This window comes from Pimephales promelas, chromosome 8, assembly GCF_988280905.1.
Source record: "Pimephales promelas chromosome 8, fPimPro1.hap1.1, whole genome shotgun sequence".
Classification (NCBI taxonomy): Eukaryota; Metazoa; Chordata; class Actinopteri; order Cypriniformes; family Leuciscidae; genus Pimephales; species Pimephales promelas.
The window spans coordinates 32,821,874-32,839,692 of record NC_142776.1 but is presented as its reverse complement, the minus strand read 5'-3'; the positions used below and the strand labels follow the sequence as shown (position 1 = coordinate 32,839,692).

Here is a 17,819-nt window from a genome sequence, read left to right as displayed (position 1 = left end):
CCTGGGAGAGGGGAGTCTATACAGTATCTAATTGAAATGGCAACCTGAGAGACAAATCAATGGTTGCAGGCAGTGTAACAGGAAATGCCGGCCACTGGGTGTTGAGTTTATTATTAAGTTACATCACAATCTGATAACCTCTTGCTTTTTTGACTGTTCTATTTGCCTTTAAAGCCGCTACACGCTGGAGGCAAGATTTTATAGTGTACGGAGATTTCGCATTGGAGCGTGTATTGAAAAAAAACAACAACTTTATACTAATGGAGTATCAGACTAGCATCACCGACACAAATAAAGGTCTTGAAAGAGCTCATGGAAACAAAACAATTTATTTATTTATTTTTTTTACATTTTTTGTCTAAACTTGAAAGGGTTTTTTTCTGCTGAGTTACAAGAGCTACAATTTGGATGTTATGTTTTATATTTAAAATATGCTTTTATGTTTTCAGAGCTTTACTTTGGAGCCCTATGGGTTTGTCGTCTTGTTGTGTCTGGACCATCTTTGTGGGCCTTTCAAAAGAGTGAATTAGGAGTGCATTACTGCACAATAAGGTCCGTGTTCCCTCTGGACTGACTGACTGACTGCACTCACTATTTCCAGAGAGAGATTTGGGCCAGTGTCATGTCTTTGCAATTTTGTATATTAGTTTTTCATCTCAAATTAAATTTTAAAGTTAAGTTAATTGCCAATTCAATTAGACTCCTCTGCAAATGGTAGTCAATTCACATTGAATCCAGATTTATTTGTTCCAATTGTGTTATTTGCTGGTGTGAATGCATACCAAAGACTGTACAAAAATATGAACAATGCACCTTCACTCGTTTCCTTCACTCTTGTAGAGTGTTTTTTGCTAGTTTCAGCCTGACGCAGTTATCATTTTCACATCCTGCTCTACGTTGTTTAAAGAGCCCCTATCATAGCATTTGAAATGTTCCTATTTTTGTTTTGGGAGTTCCCAAAAACAATTTAACGTGCATGCAAGGATAAATGCTTTATTTGTCTTACAATATGCATTTATTTTTACCTGATTTGCTCAACGACTCCCAAATGATTCGTTCGACGATTCCTTTTCCCAAACACCTCCTTTGAGTGACGCGAATCTGCGGCGATTGGTCAAATGACCCAGTCAGTTGTTATTGGTAAACCATAGGCAGAGATTGTTGGAAACAGAACGCCCATCACCATTAATGGGTTATAGCTTGTCAAGTGTTGAAAATTGTATATAGTGTTTGAACAAACATGTCAGAAAAAGTGCACTTTCCACACGGTCCCTTACTCGCGTCTCCGTCAAGAGTGAGCTTTCCCGGCGAAGCTCGCATTGCGGCGGCTTTTGAGGGGCAGTGCTTATTATATAGAGCGAAGTCATATTTGGCAAGGTCGTTTAGGAGGTAATTGCCATTTTTCAAAGAATGTCTGGTGAATATCAAAAACAAAACTAACTTTACCCCACTTAGAAGCTGCGCAGAGTGTACACAACACAATATAACTATATTGGGCATGCTACAGAAAACATAACAGAAAACATTATTAATAATACTTACAGATTGTGATTCGGAGGACGACGAACCTGATCCATATACACTGGATACTGAGCCCTCCTTCGGGAACCGGCTTGCGAATCCACATTTGAATTCATTTATGTTTTTGAATGATTCGCCACTAAAATGATGAGAACACAAGGTTCGGGCTATATTGTTGTGGTATCATTGCAAATATGAACTCTAACCACTGATTCTTCACATGCTCGTCTCTGGGCAATGAAAACAAGTGGCTGAACTGTCTTTGCAACGTAGAGCACAGCGTCTTCTCGACATGACGCTATTCAGCTGAAGTTTTTGAATGTGTTCTAGACTTCAAGTTTACACACTTCCGTCTGTGCGCGCAGTTGTTGGGAGCTGCCAATGAGCTAATGTTTTGTATCAACGTCACTACGAAACAGCTAATGACTCCTTTCAAAAACAATTCATTTCATAGACTCAGAGTCGACTCTCACTTTTGAAAGACAATAACTTTATATACGGTGCACTTTCAGTTATAAATCTTTGGAGGATGTTTTCATTCCCTTAGAGCTATATTCCACACTACATGAACAGTCGTTTTCAAAAATCAATGAGAGAATAAAATGACAGAAATAGAAAAAATATTTGAGGTTTAATTTGTTTTACTTTGTCTCAAGTCCTTTAGATTATATGGAGAGGACAGGGTTTATGAGCTATTCTGCATTTAGAAACCTTGGAGTGATCGAAACATTTTGCCATCCCTTTTTAGGACATGTGCGGCACACTTGATGCATGCATGGCAAGCAGCAGCTTGTGTTGTTGAACCTATTGTCAATGTATTGTATAAACATTGCAACATAATGGCTTTAGGCTCAACAATTCTGATGTGTCATTTAGGAGATTGGGACGTGCCAATAGAAAGCTCCAATTCCAAATGTCGATTTTAGTAATTTAAACCAACGATGGTTCCCATTCCTGAGAAGGTCTATCGCTGGATGTATTTGAACTGCAGTTGACCCTTGAATTGCATCTGAAATTGGAAGCAGCCTCATTCTTGCTTTTACTTGTCTAACAATTTTGATGATTGATAGTATGACTATCAAGAGGCCTGAGTCTGAAGAAACAGTTCAAGCTAAATTTATGGATTCATCATTTTAGTGCATGTGCACTAAAACATGTGATGGCACATTTATTATGCATTTAATTATGATAGCTTTGCATGAAGAGCAGACTGATAATCTTTCTTTAGCTGCTGGCTGCTGCAAATTAATCATTGAGTCTGTGAGTTGAACCTGAGAATCAGATTAGTCTCATTTGTGATTTGAAGCTATGGCACAAAAAATCGTCTCGTATTGTATGGCTTTAGACTTGCAAGCTCCAGTCCTCACAATTTCTCCTTTTGTGTGATGGAAGAGTTAAATGTTTTTTGGAATGAAATGATGACGGATTTGTGATGTCAGGGTGAAGTATCCCTTTAAATCGAGAATAAACTTATGATCAGTACAGAAGCAATGCCATGACAACAGAATTGCTAAGACATTGCATCTTGTCTCGTGGGACAATGCATAAATAAAAGTGTGAAATGCTCTGTTTTTTCCTTCCTTTCTTGAGACTAAGAAAACTAAATCTTTAAAAGCAAGTCAAAGACCTGATGCTTAAAATATTTCAAACACCATGAAATCCATTACCGTATCAACACGTGGAATCACTTTTGTTACATTTTTGATCACTTTATATAATGCAGTGTGATTTTATTTATTAATAAATACCTTGGGCCCGGACACCTAGGTCTTTCGCGTTTAAATGCATTTTTACATAAAATATTCATTGGGTGGAACGCAGACCATAAGCAATGGAATATTCAAATATTCAAGTTATTTTAGGGAAAGGAAAAGTTGGACCATAACCTACATATATTTCTACTCTCATTCTGGGTGTAACAAGATTTAGAGTATTCATTCACTCCTAGAATTTGAATGAGTTTGCGCACAAAGGCATTATTAATTAAAATATTCCTATTTAAACAGCGTAGCCTTGCTGTTACATAATAACGACTTGCCCCAACCCTGCTGATCCGTAGCAGGAACATGATCACTAATGAGCTTATGGAAATCTAAAGTTCCGAGTAAAAAAGTGCTTTCAGCTCTTAATGAATATACCGAGGGCTGAATTATGATTTTTGAATTTCTAAAAAGCACTGCCATATATTCCTCTGCAGTTGATAAACTCTGTAAAGTAGCTGCTTGCCCAGTCCCTTTCCCCTGTGTGCAGTTAGCAGTGCTTGGAATATTGGCATAACAAAGATCATTTATCAGCTCCAGCATCTGAACATTGCACCCGCCAACTAGAGCCAACCGTAAATACTGTAGTTTTTGTGATAACAGTGATAAGCCAGCGACAACGCAACGCTTTCACTGTGACAAAGGAGCGCTGTTAATGCATGACAAATTACAGATTCTGCTTCACCGTACTCTTGATTGTTATGAATTACTTAAGAGCTGTGACTTTTCTGAGCACCTATATTCATTTCCGCTGTCACAAGAGCAAATAAGCCAACAGTTTAGCTCCCTTTCAACAACTGCCATCTATCATTACTTGTTGTGTGGTTGTTTGAGTGCTGATGAATCAGGGGCAGAAGAGGAGCTCGGAGTGATCTGTGACACTGTGTCGAAGCCTCGCAGGCTGACTGTTAAGAGCAGGCGCTTACCCCCTCCGGCGACTTGTGAACTGTCATTCTTCCTGATGGGCCAGCTGCCCTCTCTCTAATGATAAAGTCAACGCTGATCTGCTGACTCGGAGTCGATCGCCATCCGGCTCCATATAGATTTGCAGGAAGAACACACACGGTTTTTTAGCTACACAAACACGCAGAGAAAAACGTTCCGGAGCAGCGCTCCAGAAATGCCTGACAAAACCGAAAACAATGTGCCTGTGTTTGCAAATGCGCGTGTATTTATGCTGCTGTTGACATTTAGAGGGGCATTTTAGCACTTAATGCCGTGCTGAGATATAAACGTGTCTCAGTTTGGCAGAGCAAAAGGGCTTTTGTGAATGTTGTTTTCATCTTGAGTTCATTTATGATTTCCTTATGACACGTATTGTTTTTACTAGGGCTGTTAATCAATTATAATTTCCAATCTAGTTAATTGCATGGGCGTTTTTTGAGTTTTCTTCATTTGGTGGCTTGCAAAATATTGATATTATAGTATTGTGCGGATGAAAACATCTTTGGAATTCACATACTGTACTGGTATACTGTATTTTCTTTAATTAAAGGGATAGTTGACTTTGAAATTTCTTTTTGATATGTTTTAGCTTACCTCAAGGGCATCCAAGATGTAGGTGTCTTTAGCCCCTTTCACACAGCGCGTTGATCCCAGGAAATTGCCAGAACGCCTTCTGTGTGAACGCAAACACGACCCGGGATTGATACCGGGACTGATCCCAGGTTGGGGACCTAGTAACATTGCTGGGATCAGTCCCGGAACGCGCGCTGTGTGAACAAAAGCCAGGACCAAAGCCGTAAAGGGTGTGTCATAGTGCGACTCTGTTGCTCTTAGAAGAAAGTTTGTGTTCGTCAACAAAGAAAGGACGAACAAATACCTGCAAACTGGAGCGAAGCAGAGACCAGGAGATCCTCACTATCCGTACTGAAGCTGAGATCGTTCACCAGCTTTGTGGAACGGTATGAGCGTGTACATGTTTTCGACGCGTCCGTTATACGTCTCATCCTGACGTCATGTGTCTTCCCAAGATTTTTACGGGTTATGTGTGAACGCACTCACAGATCCCGGCAAATTCACTGGCAGTGTGAATGAACCGAAATCAAACAATCCCGGGACAAATGCCGGTCATATTACCCGTGCCTTCAGGTCACTTGGACGTGGGTGTGGTTACAAGAGGTAAAAACGATAATACTGTTCGTTTTCTCACACAAACCGCTCGTTTCGTGTCTTAGGCCATCAATGTGTACTTACATTTACGAGTCATTAAATCATGTTTAATTTGGACTTCTCTGTGCATGCTCTTTGAGGTGGTGACCATAGACCTCCATTATATGACTGACAGACAAGAATGTTTTTTTATAATTAAAAAAGAAGACAAGAACGGTTTGACCTAAAAATATCAAAATTGAAAATACTGTGGAAACAAAGACGCCTACATCTTGGATGCCCTTGAGGTAAGCTAAAACATATCAAAAATTAATTTCAAAGAGAACTATCCCATTAATTTACATTATTATCAGGTCTTGGATTAAATTAATGTGTTAAATTAACAGACTTCATTTTGTTGTGGGCTCCACATTTTGCATATGTTTGTAAAGAAGGCAAAAATCACTGTGGGATAAATGGATGGAGGACTCACTGCGAGATAAAGGCATAAAGGCATATTACTGTATGTAAAGGTCTGTGACAGGAAAACAATAAAAACAATGATGAATTCAGCACATTGGTCAGTCTTTTGCTTTTCGCTGTGGAAATGTCTGGGGTGGCGTGACCTTCTATGAATGATAATAACTGTTCTGTACCAAAGTGCAGAAACCAGGGGAAATGGCTAGCTGTGGAGGCACAGATTTAATTACCCGTCCAGAGGTCAAGAATGTGAAGGTGGCCTGAAACAACTGTAAAGAAAATATGACTACTGGACTCTGGAGGGCAATCTAGTGGCTGCAGTATTTCAACAGACATTCAGCTCTCTCAGATGATTTGTGGTAATGAGGGAGAGTGCCTTAATAATATGAGTGGCTACATCCAAAGAAATTGTTCATTTATAACTACATTACAATGTTTGTATATAGCAGTCAGCTAGGAAAGCCAAGATAAACTGTATACTATACCGGTCAAAAGTTTAAAACATTATTTAATGGGTTTTTAAGGAAAAAAAAAAAAACAAGGCTGCATTTATTGTATCATACAAATGGTAAAAATAGGAATATTGTGAAATATATTTACAATTTATATAAATATTTAAAATATCCCCTGTTGATTGGACACATTTTCCAGTCACATTTTCCATTGATGTTTCAGAAATCATTCTTATATGCTGATTTGCTGCTCAAATTTTAGTTTGCTAGTAGAATGGTACATTGTTGTAACCTTATGTGACCTCATAAAGTTTAAAAAAATTAAAGATGTTTAAAACTCTCTGCTGACAATTGCAATGAAGTTAAGTGCATTGCATTGTGGGATACAGTAATAGTAATATAGTAATAGTAGCTTCCTATTCATAGCCTTTGTGCATTTAAAGTATTCTTTGTGCATTAAATATTGCTTAATGCGTTGTATGTTAAAATTTCCATTATAATTGGTTAAACCACACTGCAGCTGGGATATTTATTTCATTAGATTTTGCTGTGTATTTTTTTAAATGACAGTGGTGATATGCTATTACACCAACATTAAGTCATTTCAAGGGAAGATTTGACCCAGCAACAAATAGATCAGCAACGATCATGCTATTAATGCGTCATCTAGAGTGGTTCAATTTGCAGTCAAATAGATAAGTTAGAATATATGGTTTAGACAGGCTGAGATGGCCCCCAATGCTAATCACCATAATTAAGCAGGTGGTATTTTCTCTTGCCAATATTTCACCGACATCAGCCACTGAGAGCTCTAGAGCATCGAGGCAACTGAATAATTGATGCCGCTTGTGAGCATTTATAATTTATGCCTTTATCCATCTGAGAAAGATAGCAATGCAGTGTCATTGAGGAATTCTCTAACATTGGGTTTATATGCCCCAGTAGCGGTTTTAGGCACGAGCGAACCGGGCAGTCGTCCGGGGCGGCATTTCTTTATGTCACATGGGGGACGTCACGAGCAGTTAAAAAAAACTGCATCCTCTCTGCCGCGAAAGTTTTCTAATTTTTATTTTTTCGATTCAATTATTGGCAATGGCGCCCCTGCTTGCTGAGAATGAGCCACTCACAGAACAGAAGCGATGTCAAGCTCCAGTTCACGTATCGCGTCTTTTGCACACTCGAGGTCGTTATTTCAAATAGGCGCACGGGAAGCTTTTATATTTTATAAATTTAAAAAATAAATTTATAGAAATTGTATAATTTAACTGCAATTTATTGAAGGTTTAGCAAAAATTACATCTTCACGGCCCTATGAAATACGTTTTATTTTATTTTTTAACAAATTCATTTTTTTTCTGTTTTAAGTTTTATGGATTCCATTTTAATGGTTTAATTACTTTTTAATAATCAAAAAGCATATCAAATCATTGAATTATGGCAGTATAATGAAGGCATAAAACATTTAACATTTAATTGGTCATCTAATTATATGAAATTAAACACTTTTTGTCAAACAAAGTGCTGCACAGCAGAGCTTTACTGTTAAATTAAAACGTGGAAGAAAAATTGTGAATAGTCCTTAAAAAGGATTGTGTTCATTTCAATGCAATGTTATTATTGCTCTAAGTGTTATTATTAAACCTTGCATCTGCGCCATTCATTCACACAGGCACAAAATCTGCAGGGTTCATTGTTAAATAGTCTTTTTGTGGTTTAATAATCACAGACACTAGTCTATATCACGATTTGATTTAAGTGCGCTGACCTGCTTTTTATTTATTCATTCAAAAAATTTACAAATTCGGTGAAATTCCACGTTATACAGTAAATTCCACTTTTATAACTGGATTCCGCGTTTCCGCATCGCGGAAATCAAAGGGCCCTTGGTTTATCCCACACATATTGTTAATGGCAGCTTTTATTGCCTCCACTGGCAACCTATTTATCAAAGGGTTGTAGCAACAAATTGTACTACAGTTGTAAAATGCAGATTCAGATGAGCTATATGAAGTCAGATTCTTATGGGTGTTATTCATTGTAGCACAGTCTGATTTCCATTATGCTTTCACTTCAATTAAATGAGATGTTTCCTTAAATGAAAGCAGGGAAAACAGACCAAGAGTTAACAAGTGTTTCTGTAAGCCATTGTTAGGCTATCTATCGATCCTTCAGGGTGCTATCATGTTGACTGTTCCTCCAGGATCTTATTAATTTCTTCAGTGTAGCCGACTATAAAACCTTCACTCATAGATGGTCTCTAAACTCTGTGTGGATGATTTGACATTTCTCACTGACAGTGCTGATTAACATGTCGTTGTTGAATATGTCTCTCATTTCATGATTAATGTTCTTTAAACAGAGGGTGGGTGTGATTGGAAATTTCCAGCCCAACTGGTTCAAACAGTGAAAAAATGGCAATTTGTTTAAGGCGATTAAAACTCAAGGCAGCTTTTCTACAATATTAGGGCCTAATGCGCTGTACTAGGGGTTTCTCCAAAAATGACCCAGACAATATAAGCAAACATGCTCAGAATATAATAAATATTGGAAATAAGGATTACTTTATTATATTTATGCTCCCAAATAACAGGAACTTAAGCTCTCCTGTATCTATCATCAGGAATAGATATCCTATATCTTTAAGAGGTCTTGGAAAAACAAAATGATGATGAGTCGATTCTGTTTTGATTGCTTGGTTTCAGCTCCCCTGCAGTGCCTATATCCGAAAGCCTTCTTTAAACCTTCACTTCGATAAGCTCCTCTCATGCTGTCAACTTTAACAAGTGACATGTTGATCAGCTCGAAGAAGATAATGAACTGACAAAGCCTCGCTGTACCTTTCCAACCAGAGGCCCTTCCTAACGCATACATTTTACCTCTGATCAGAAGTTTGACCTTTTCCAAATGATATTCCCAATTTCCAATTCATCACTTCGTCCGCCTGAATTACCCAGGGCTGTGCTACACGAGAGCCTCATTACTGTAGAAATACAGTATATAGAAGGATCTGCTCAGTCAAGCATCGGGAGTTCGGTCCGAAAATGAATCGTATAATAATTGATGGACCAAGGAAATGCCATAAGGAAACGCCATGGTGACAGAATTCCCATGAGACCAGAGATGCTAAAAGAGATAAGGATGACTAGATGCTATTTTCCAGTGTGGAAAAGAACACTTAATCTACAAAGGTCAGGACTGAGTGATGGAGATATTAAATAAATATCTGAGGCATGCTGGGAAATATTATTCACGGTGAGTCAGTGTCTTCAGCTATAGAGCAAGATCTGCTTATTAATGAACCGACTTTTTGCGTGATGCTTAATAGGGATGTGGATTTCTGCCAAAAATGCCATTTGAAAATCGAGGAGCGAAAGACGATAATCGTTCGAAAATCCCCCCCAAAAAAACGCACACTCACAATGACAGAAAGAGAGGCCTAAGGTCAATTTCATCTTTAGTGATTTGTCATCAAACAAACTGTTTATTAATTGAACAAGTAACATGTTTTCGTCGTTTTTTCAACATACCGGTTATTGCATAGAAAAACAACATAGAAAAAAACGGTAACACTTCCTTTTACAGTCCAGTTACCCATGTAAATACTATGTACTTATTTTAGTAACTACAATTACTGGGTAATAAATAGTACTAACCCTGTTCCATGTACTTACCTTATTAGCCAGTACTTTCTAGGTAAGTACACTGTAAGTATGCTGTAAGTACTGTACTGTAAAAGGAAGCGTTACCAAAAAAACAATACGCACAACAGTCCGTTTTTGCATCGCCAAACCAGATGCTCGATAAAAAAAGTAATGTCATATGTCATAATGGTTTTATGTGAACCTGCCTTGTTACTTCTATAGCCTACTTTTTAAACAAATTAGTTTCAATCCAAAACTATTTGTGTGATGCCACTGCTCAATACACAAACATTACCGCGGGATGGTGGGTGTTCATTTCATAAACTGTGGACAATGGTAGCTTATTTTATTTAGCCTATAAATGAATGAATTTGTCCAATAAACGGATAATGTCATTATACTTGTAGTGGTGCTAACGTCGCTTAATAATCTGTAAAACCGCTGGTAAAAATTATGCGTAAACTTGCAGATTTGCTTTCACTAGACTAAACTGTAGGTCCACGGCCACTTCATTCAATGCTCTTGATGTTCTTAAATCTTCCTGTTACGATTCCGAATCGAGTGTGAATTAAAGCGCTTCAGATCCAGTGCATGCATGAAACTGAACAGATCGTTCAAACTGATTCGCAAACCAATTTAGACAGATATGCCAACTTGTTTGAGTCTTTGAACAGAATCGACTCAAAATAGTGATTCATTTGTAAATTGAGCTGTCAATTATGACACATTGGAATTGCGCGAAAATATAATGATATCGAAAACGCAATTTTATAATCGAATTTTGAACGCAGATCGAGTATTCGACTATTCGAAGATCGCGACTCATCATGCTTGACAAATGCTCTGCCACTTTGTGATTATTTAACCATATGGTATTTCATGCAAACACTTACTGTTTTATACAGCTTTTCAGCCCATATGGATGCCTGTTGGAGGAGGCTTTTCAGAATTGCACAGAAGCACTGGTGGTTCTCAACTGGTGATTCATGTATGTTCTGATAAGGTCAAAACAAAGCTAAACGTAAGTGATTAAGTGCAACAAACCATATAATTGTGCATTTAAGAGTGGAGAGAACACTTCCTATATGGTTGTCGATGTCAAAGGCTGTTTGTCCGGCCTGATCTCACAAAATTTCGAAAAAAACATTACGAACAAATAGCTACATATTCTTATATGTTTGGAAATGAGCTGAAATGTACAATATGCGCTTGCTACTAACAGCATATCTAAAACATTTAAATATATTTGTATTCCCTAATTTCCTAAGTATGAATGTCTGGAAAAAAAAAAATATATATATATATATATATATATATATATATATATATATATATATATACATGATTGTTTTAGTTACAATATACTATTATTGATATTTATACATTTTTTTTTATGTCTGATAAAATCTAGGCTTGTAGACCAAGTAATCCATTTGTGAATGGAAGTAGAGAGGCATTGTCATTGATGGCAGTTTGTCACACTGTCAGACTGAGGGAAGTTTGGCCAATGCACCAGCAGATTTCTCAATTAGCTCCCGGCCTTCAAAATAGGTAGATTGAGTTACTAAACGCCTCTGCGAGCACCAGAGATGCTGCTGTATTGTGAATGGGCTTGTCATTCAGAATGGCTAAGGAGTCATTGATTGTGTGTCATCAAAAATAAGTAAAACATTTGGGATCCAGTGATTGAGAAATAAGGTGTAGCTTCTTGATGCCTTAGAACTAGGGATGGGCAACGATTAATCGCATCCAAAATAAAAGTTTGTGTTTACATAATATATGTGTGTAGTGTGTGTATAATTATTTTGTATATATAAAAACCCACACATGCATGTATATATTTAAGAAAAATATGTTAATATATCAAATATTTATATTTATATATAATATTAATTGTGAATAAATGTATATAAAATATATACATGCACACATTTCTTAAATATATATGCATGTGTGGGTATTTATATATACAAATGAATTATACACACTACACAAACATATATTATGTAAATAGAAAGTTTTATTTTGGATGCGATTAATCGTTGCCCATCCCTACTTAGAAGTTAGAACACATCACAACTCTCATGCTCATGTCAAAATATAATGACAAAATGCAGTATATATTTAGACCAATGCTTCTCGACCTAATTATTCGGGCAAATATTCACTGAAAATTGAATGGCTAGACTGTAACACTATTTGCCTGGCTAGAATGTGTCCCAATCTGTTTTCTTCAATAATTACGCAGCGTTTTCTGTCATTCTGTTCTCACAGCTCAGCCATTTGCTGCCCCGCTCAGCTGACAGTAACAGATGTGAAAATTACATTGACTATCAGTGTAAACAACAGCTGATACCAGTTGAGAAGCCGTTAGATATGGAAGAAGGATATTTGTTTCAAATGAGTTTGTCCACAAACCTCTTCTGGTTCGCCCGATGCCATCGGCACCTGATGCAAATAGAATATTCTTTGCATTTTGCTCATTCATTGGCGCTTGAAACCGTAGTATTTAGATGTTATCATTTATATAAGTCATTCTCTCTGTCTAATGACAATAAAATAATTGCTTTTGATATACTTAATTTAAACGCACCTCGCAAATGACTATTTATCAGAGAAATGCTACTTCTGACCTTTGCTTTAACCAGTCAAACATAATTATGCAAACTCGTGTTTATACGCACATGGCTTGCAGCAATGCATAGCAATAGTCACATTAATTTCATACAAAGCTGCCGCCTATGATTAGGTGCCCTTCACCTAGAACGTATGTTTAATAAATCTTATTTTAAATTACATCTGACATGCACATGCTAGGAGAAGCAACAGCTGTAACCTTTGGTTCTCTCCTCAAGAACTCCTCGGAGGTTTGGAAACAAAGAAAAGAGATTCATCACAGTCCTCTTTCTGTCCCCATGTTTCAGCATGGAATATGAAATAAATCTTTATTGGAGAAATCAGCAGGGTGGCTTGAACCATTTCAACGACATTTACAAATAATTCAGCAATGCCAAGGTTTATAGGATCAAATCCGGCATATAAACAAGATTTTTTCATTGCTGACAAATGTTTTTCTTAAACCCTAATGTAGATATTATAGTTTTACAGCTGTTTGTTCAGCTGTGGAAAAAAAACAGCTCTGAAAATGTCTTTGTGTCATCCAGTGTCAGTCAGAAAATCTCTGCAATATTTTGAGTCTTCATTACTTTGTGTACACACGTCCATCCGTGCTTGTCACATTCAATGCCTTGTGAGTTAGCTTCTTCTCTGTTGAGTAATGCTTTAAGTTATTGGCCCTGACAGAATTTGTATACGTATATTTAAGCATATCTCTGCAGCAAATATATCAGCGTCGCAGATCTTCTTGTGGGCCTTTTTTTATGTAAATGTTTACTTCTTATACATTTTTTTTGTTCTGCAGAGAAAAGGCATGCAATACTTTGTACATTTACTTTGGCTTTTTATTACTATTACCTTTTTATTCAATATTTATTTGGGTGTTTAGATTTAGATTCTTGAAAAAAATATATTAAAGCACTGTTTTCTGCTTCAGTCTTTATTTGATTTGCTACTACATTGAAGAAAATTTCGAAGACTAAATTCCATTGTTTTAACTGAATTTGTTAGTATTTGCGTTAATATGTAATTATTATAAATAAAGGGCTGTGGTCAGGAGCATATTCGTTTCTGCTGTGGTACTATTAAGAATCATATAAAATTCTACTGGTTTTGGTGCCAACTTGAAATTTTGGTACAGTGCCAATCCTCTTTTGGTGTACACTACAGCTCTGTTTCTTGTGCAGGTGTGTGTGTGTGGTCCTTATGGAAGACATGCTCCCTCTGCAGGTGTGGGTATTTCCCATACAATGCAATTTTTAGAAAGATAAAGATAAATCACAAGATAGTGAGAAAAGAGCAGATTCATATTTTCTGTAAAAAAACTGTAATTTTTAAATTAAATTTCCTACTAATTAAGAGGCAGTCATTTGGTTATCATTTTTAGAGATTACATTTGTTTTTCTGCAACGCTGTGTTGGCAGTGCTTGTTGAGATGTCTTGCCTAACAAAACTTAAACCTTGGAATTTAAAAGATGGATTTCACATTGTTAATGCCATAAATTTGCCTTTTGATTACCTAAATAGTGTGAATCTTTAAATATTTCTTAGTTTTATGTCATAACAATTCTTTGCTTTATTTTTTTTTTTTTAAATCCTAAAACTTTTCAGGTTTAAATCCCAGATTTTTCAATGTTGTGTCAGATGTTTGGATCCCAATATAAACATTATATCTGCATCCATGTAAAATGTAAATATTTCTCCGCTATGCAGATTGGTTATGCGCTGCTGATAGTGTCAGCAGATGCTCATGAAGTTGAACCAATGAACTAAATGTGCAACAGACAGCAACATCATATTCACTCACTGAATGCCAGCATTGCGTGACCATGCAAAGAGCTGCTTTTCAGCCTGTCGCTATTCCTCTGACGTGTATGAAGAGAAAGCCCCCTTGCTACCTAGAGGCATTACTAGTAGCATGCATATTGTACATCTATTTATAGCTATTCATTAAGGTACTATATTATGTACATTCAATTTTAAGACATGCTTGCATATGATGCTTGCATTATTTGACTAATTTAAATTCATGAATTAGATTTAATCAATAATTAAATATGTAATTTGAAATTTATTTCAAATGGCATTTTTATGCTTGGTAAATTTGTCAAAACTAGGAATTTATGGCCAACATTCAGCATTATGTAATGATATGAATTCCTAAGTCCAATGTCCATCTGAAACCAAATGTAAAAAATATGAGTTGCACAGTAAGTTAATTGCAGCTTTGTGTGTTTGTGTAGATAAGCAGGGTTCTAATATTTACTAAAATGGTATTTAAAACATGCTGAATTGAATAGCAAATTATATAGTTCATGCTCATTTTTAGACATTATCTATAAAAAAAATAGTACTAGCCTATGTCAAGGTGGACGATGACTGACTTGCAGTCTGTTTGGGTCTGAAAAAGAGGCTCTCGTTCTGTCATTGTTTAGACTTTTGTTGTCCTCAACGCAGATGAATTTATGATCCCGTTTAATGGAGCCATACCGCTGGTATTATGTCTGCAGAGAGTGGGCTTAAAAGCCAGAGTATGTTCACAATAGCCAAGTTAATAAACTTGTATGAATTACATTCTTGGTGGTGCAAGCCATCCATTATGCTATGCGTGACATTAGCTTAATGTATTCCGAGCATCACCAGCGATCCATTTTATGGTGATTGCTTAAGTTTCACATCACGCCTGATTTGTGTGTCTGTTGTTCGGTGTAGTCCGTGTATGAATTCTCAACACGATTCAGTTGGGGAGATACTTAAGGGGTTAGTTCACCCCTTTTCGGTCATAAATTACTCATGCTCATGTCCTCAGTTTTTCTTCTGAACTCAGATGATGACATTTTGAAGGACTCTTGCAATATTTTGAATTAATCAAAAGCACCATACAAGTATCTAAAAAATAACCCATATGATTTGTTGTATTGCAAGCCTTGTTGTGTGACAAACATGTTGAAGCTGAAGCTGATAATCTGATTTCATCCATTTTAGTGGACCATTGTGGACTACCGGTTTAGCAAGTCACATGAGCTGAGGTCGAAAATCAAAATATTGCGTGAAATATTGAGAGGGTTTTGAGAAGGGTTTTCATTTGGATCAATGAAAAGATCCAACTCGAAATATTGACGTGATCATGAGTCAGAGTCAGACTTTGGCTGGAAAACTGGAAGAAAGACACGGTGTCTCCACTTCCACCGTAGAAAAATGAAGCCAAAATATATAATAATACAATAATATCCCAGAAATGGTTGTTGCGATTTATGTCATTTAGAGCTTTACACACTCCATTTTTATAACATTAAATAACTAACTAAAACCAAACTTTTATGAAAAAAAGAACACTTTAACCCTCTGAGACCTAAGGGTATTTTTACAATAAATTTTCCGTCTGGTGTCATTTACTAAAAAAGCTTGTAAAATATCAACCCTTTGGTGCACAGACAATTGACACACCTCTTTTTTTTCAGGACAAATTGAACTTTCAGCATATTTGTGTTACATTGATGTCACCTGAATGTAAAATAAGTTATGGGACCATAAAGACAAATGAAAAAATAAATCGGAAATGGAATCACTCAATTATTTATTGAAATCACACACAAATAAATAAAAGCTAAGCAATTTTCCTCTGGAAAATAGTTTGTTCATGTCTTTGGAGTCCTGGAGCACAGGAATAAACATTATAACTTGTACAGAACAAAAAATAGTGACATTTTTCCAAAAGAAGTCCAGGCGTTTGGGGCCTCATGAAATTCACTGGTGCCAAGCCTCAAAACAGTTCCTATCAGCAATCACACAGAGGGCCACATCACAGGTTTTGCATTTCTATTTTATTTATTCTTTTATTTATTATGTTCTTTTTATTCTTTTATAATACATTTATACTACTATAATACTTTTTTACAGTAAATAAATAAATGGCACTTCAGCTGGGTCTATCCTGGTAATCTAGTTCCTCATCTGTCAAAAAGCTCTGTTCTCCTGAAAATCCTTCATCCTGCAATGCACCAAAATAGACCAGCGCTTTATTTACGTCCATTTCGCTGTGTTTCTCTGTGAATCGCGCGTCTCCGTGAGTCTCTCTATCTCTCTACACTATATCAGCGCTTGGTTCATGCGTAATGACGCACACCAATGTTTACAACGGATCAGCCTGTAATTGGTCAAAAACCATCACGTGAAAACATCACGTGATATCCAGGATGTCCGCTAGCATCAAGCTAGCGGCAAAAATGACCGAATATTTATGAATTATGGGCTTCAAGATTATCAAAGTTTGACATAAAGCGTTTGGATTTATTGCTGAAAACCTCTGAAAGGAAGCACAAGTTCCAGGCTGGATAGAAAACCTTCTGTAAAGGCTAGAAAGACCCGAAAGACACCCCCGTGATGGCTAGCTCGTTAGCTTTCTGCTGGAAAAAACGGTAAGAAAATCGATAAATCTGTCATCGAGTTATGTAAACATTTATCGGAGGTGACGTGTGGCATCGTCGACGACGCCGTCGGGCTCAGGGGGTTAACATACCTCAGCAGAATAAGACCTACCTAAAATTACAGAAACCATCTTTAGTAAAAACTTTTGGATTTTTTAGTTTGGCTTGCATCCCATTTAATTACATAGAGAGGGTGGGTTTTATAACCTATACTGCAGCCAGCCACTAGGGGCAGATCGAAATGTTTCGTCAGTTTCTTTCATGACCTTAAATGAACATGCCATATCATATAGAAATTTAGAAATATCATATCAGCCACAAATTTTCCTTGAGCTTTTGACATCTAAGAGGTCATCATATTATAAGAATATCCTGTTTCAGAACTGAAAATGTCCTAGTTAGTCCAAAAAAAGCTTTTATTGACACCAGGCTCATCAAACGACTCGTTTTTCAAAGTGGGGAACTATGACGTCAAAGAGGATAAAACACCACCCCCGCAGAAGATCAACGCCTACTTCAACGCGTCCGGTTTAGCCCCGCCCACTGATTCGCGGATGACAAACCGAATTGAGAGTGAAACTCATTATAATATGCAAAACTGTTATCCACTCACAGCAGTGGGTTTTTACTTCCAAGTCTTCAATGCGAGACGCCCATAAAAACCGAGCGTTTTTGAGCTGGGCTCAAAACTAGGGTAGAAAATAGCCTATTACTTATTCATTTTGATGTTTTTTTTTAATATAAAAACCAAGCGGACGTCATAAGTTGACCTCAGACAACAATATAAAAAAGATTTAAAAAGACATGACCCCTGTAATCATACTTTTATGG

The 17,819-nt window shown here is 36.8% G+C and overlaps 1 protein-coding gene across 1 annotated transcript in view; it reads left to right on the top strand.

Annotated features, from left to right (window-relative positions):
* The window catches only part of grm4 (glutamate receptor, metabotropic 4), a 177,872-nt gene that overhangs the window by 84,016 nt on the left and 76,037 nt on the right, over window positions 1-17,819 (top strand). The window lies entirely within an intron of this gene.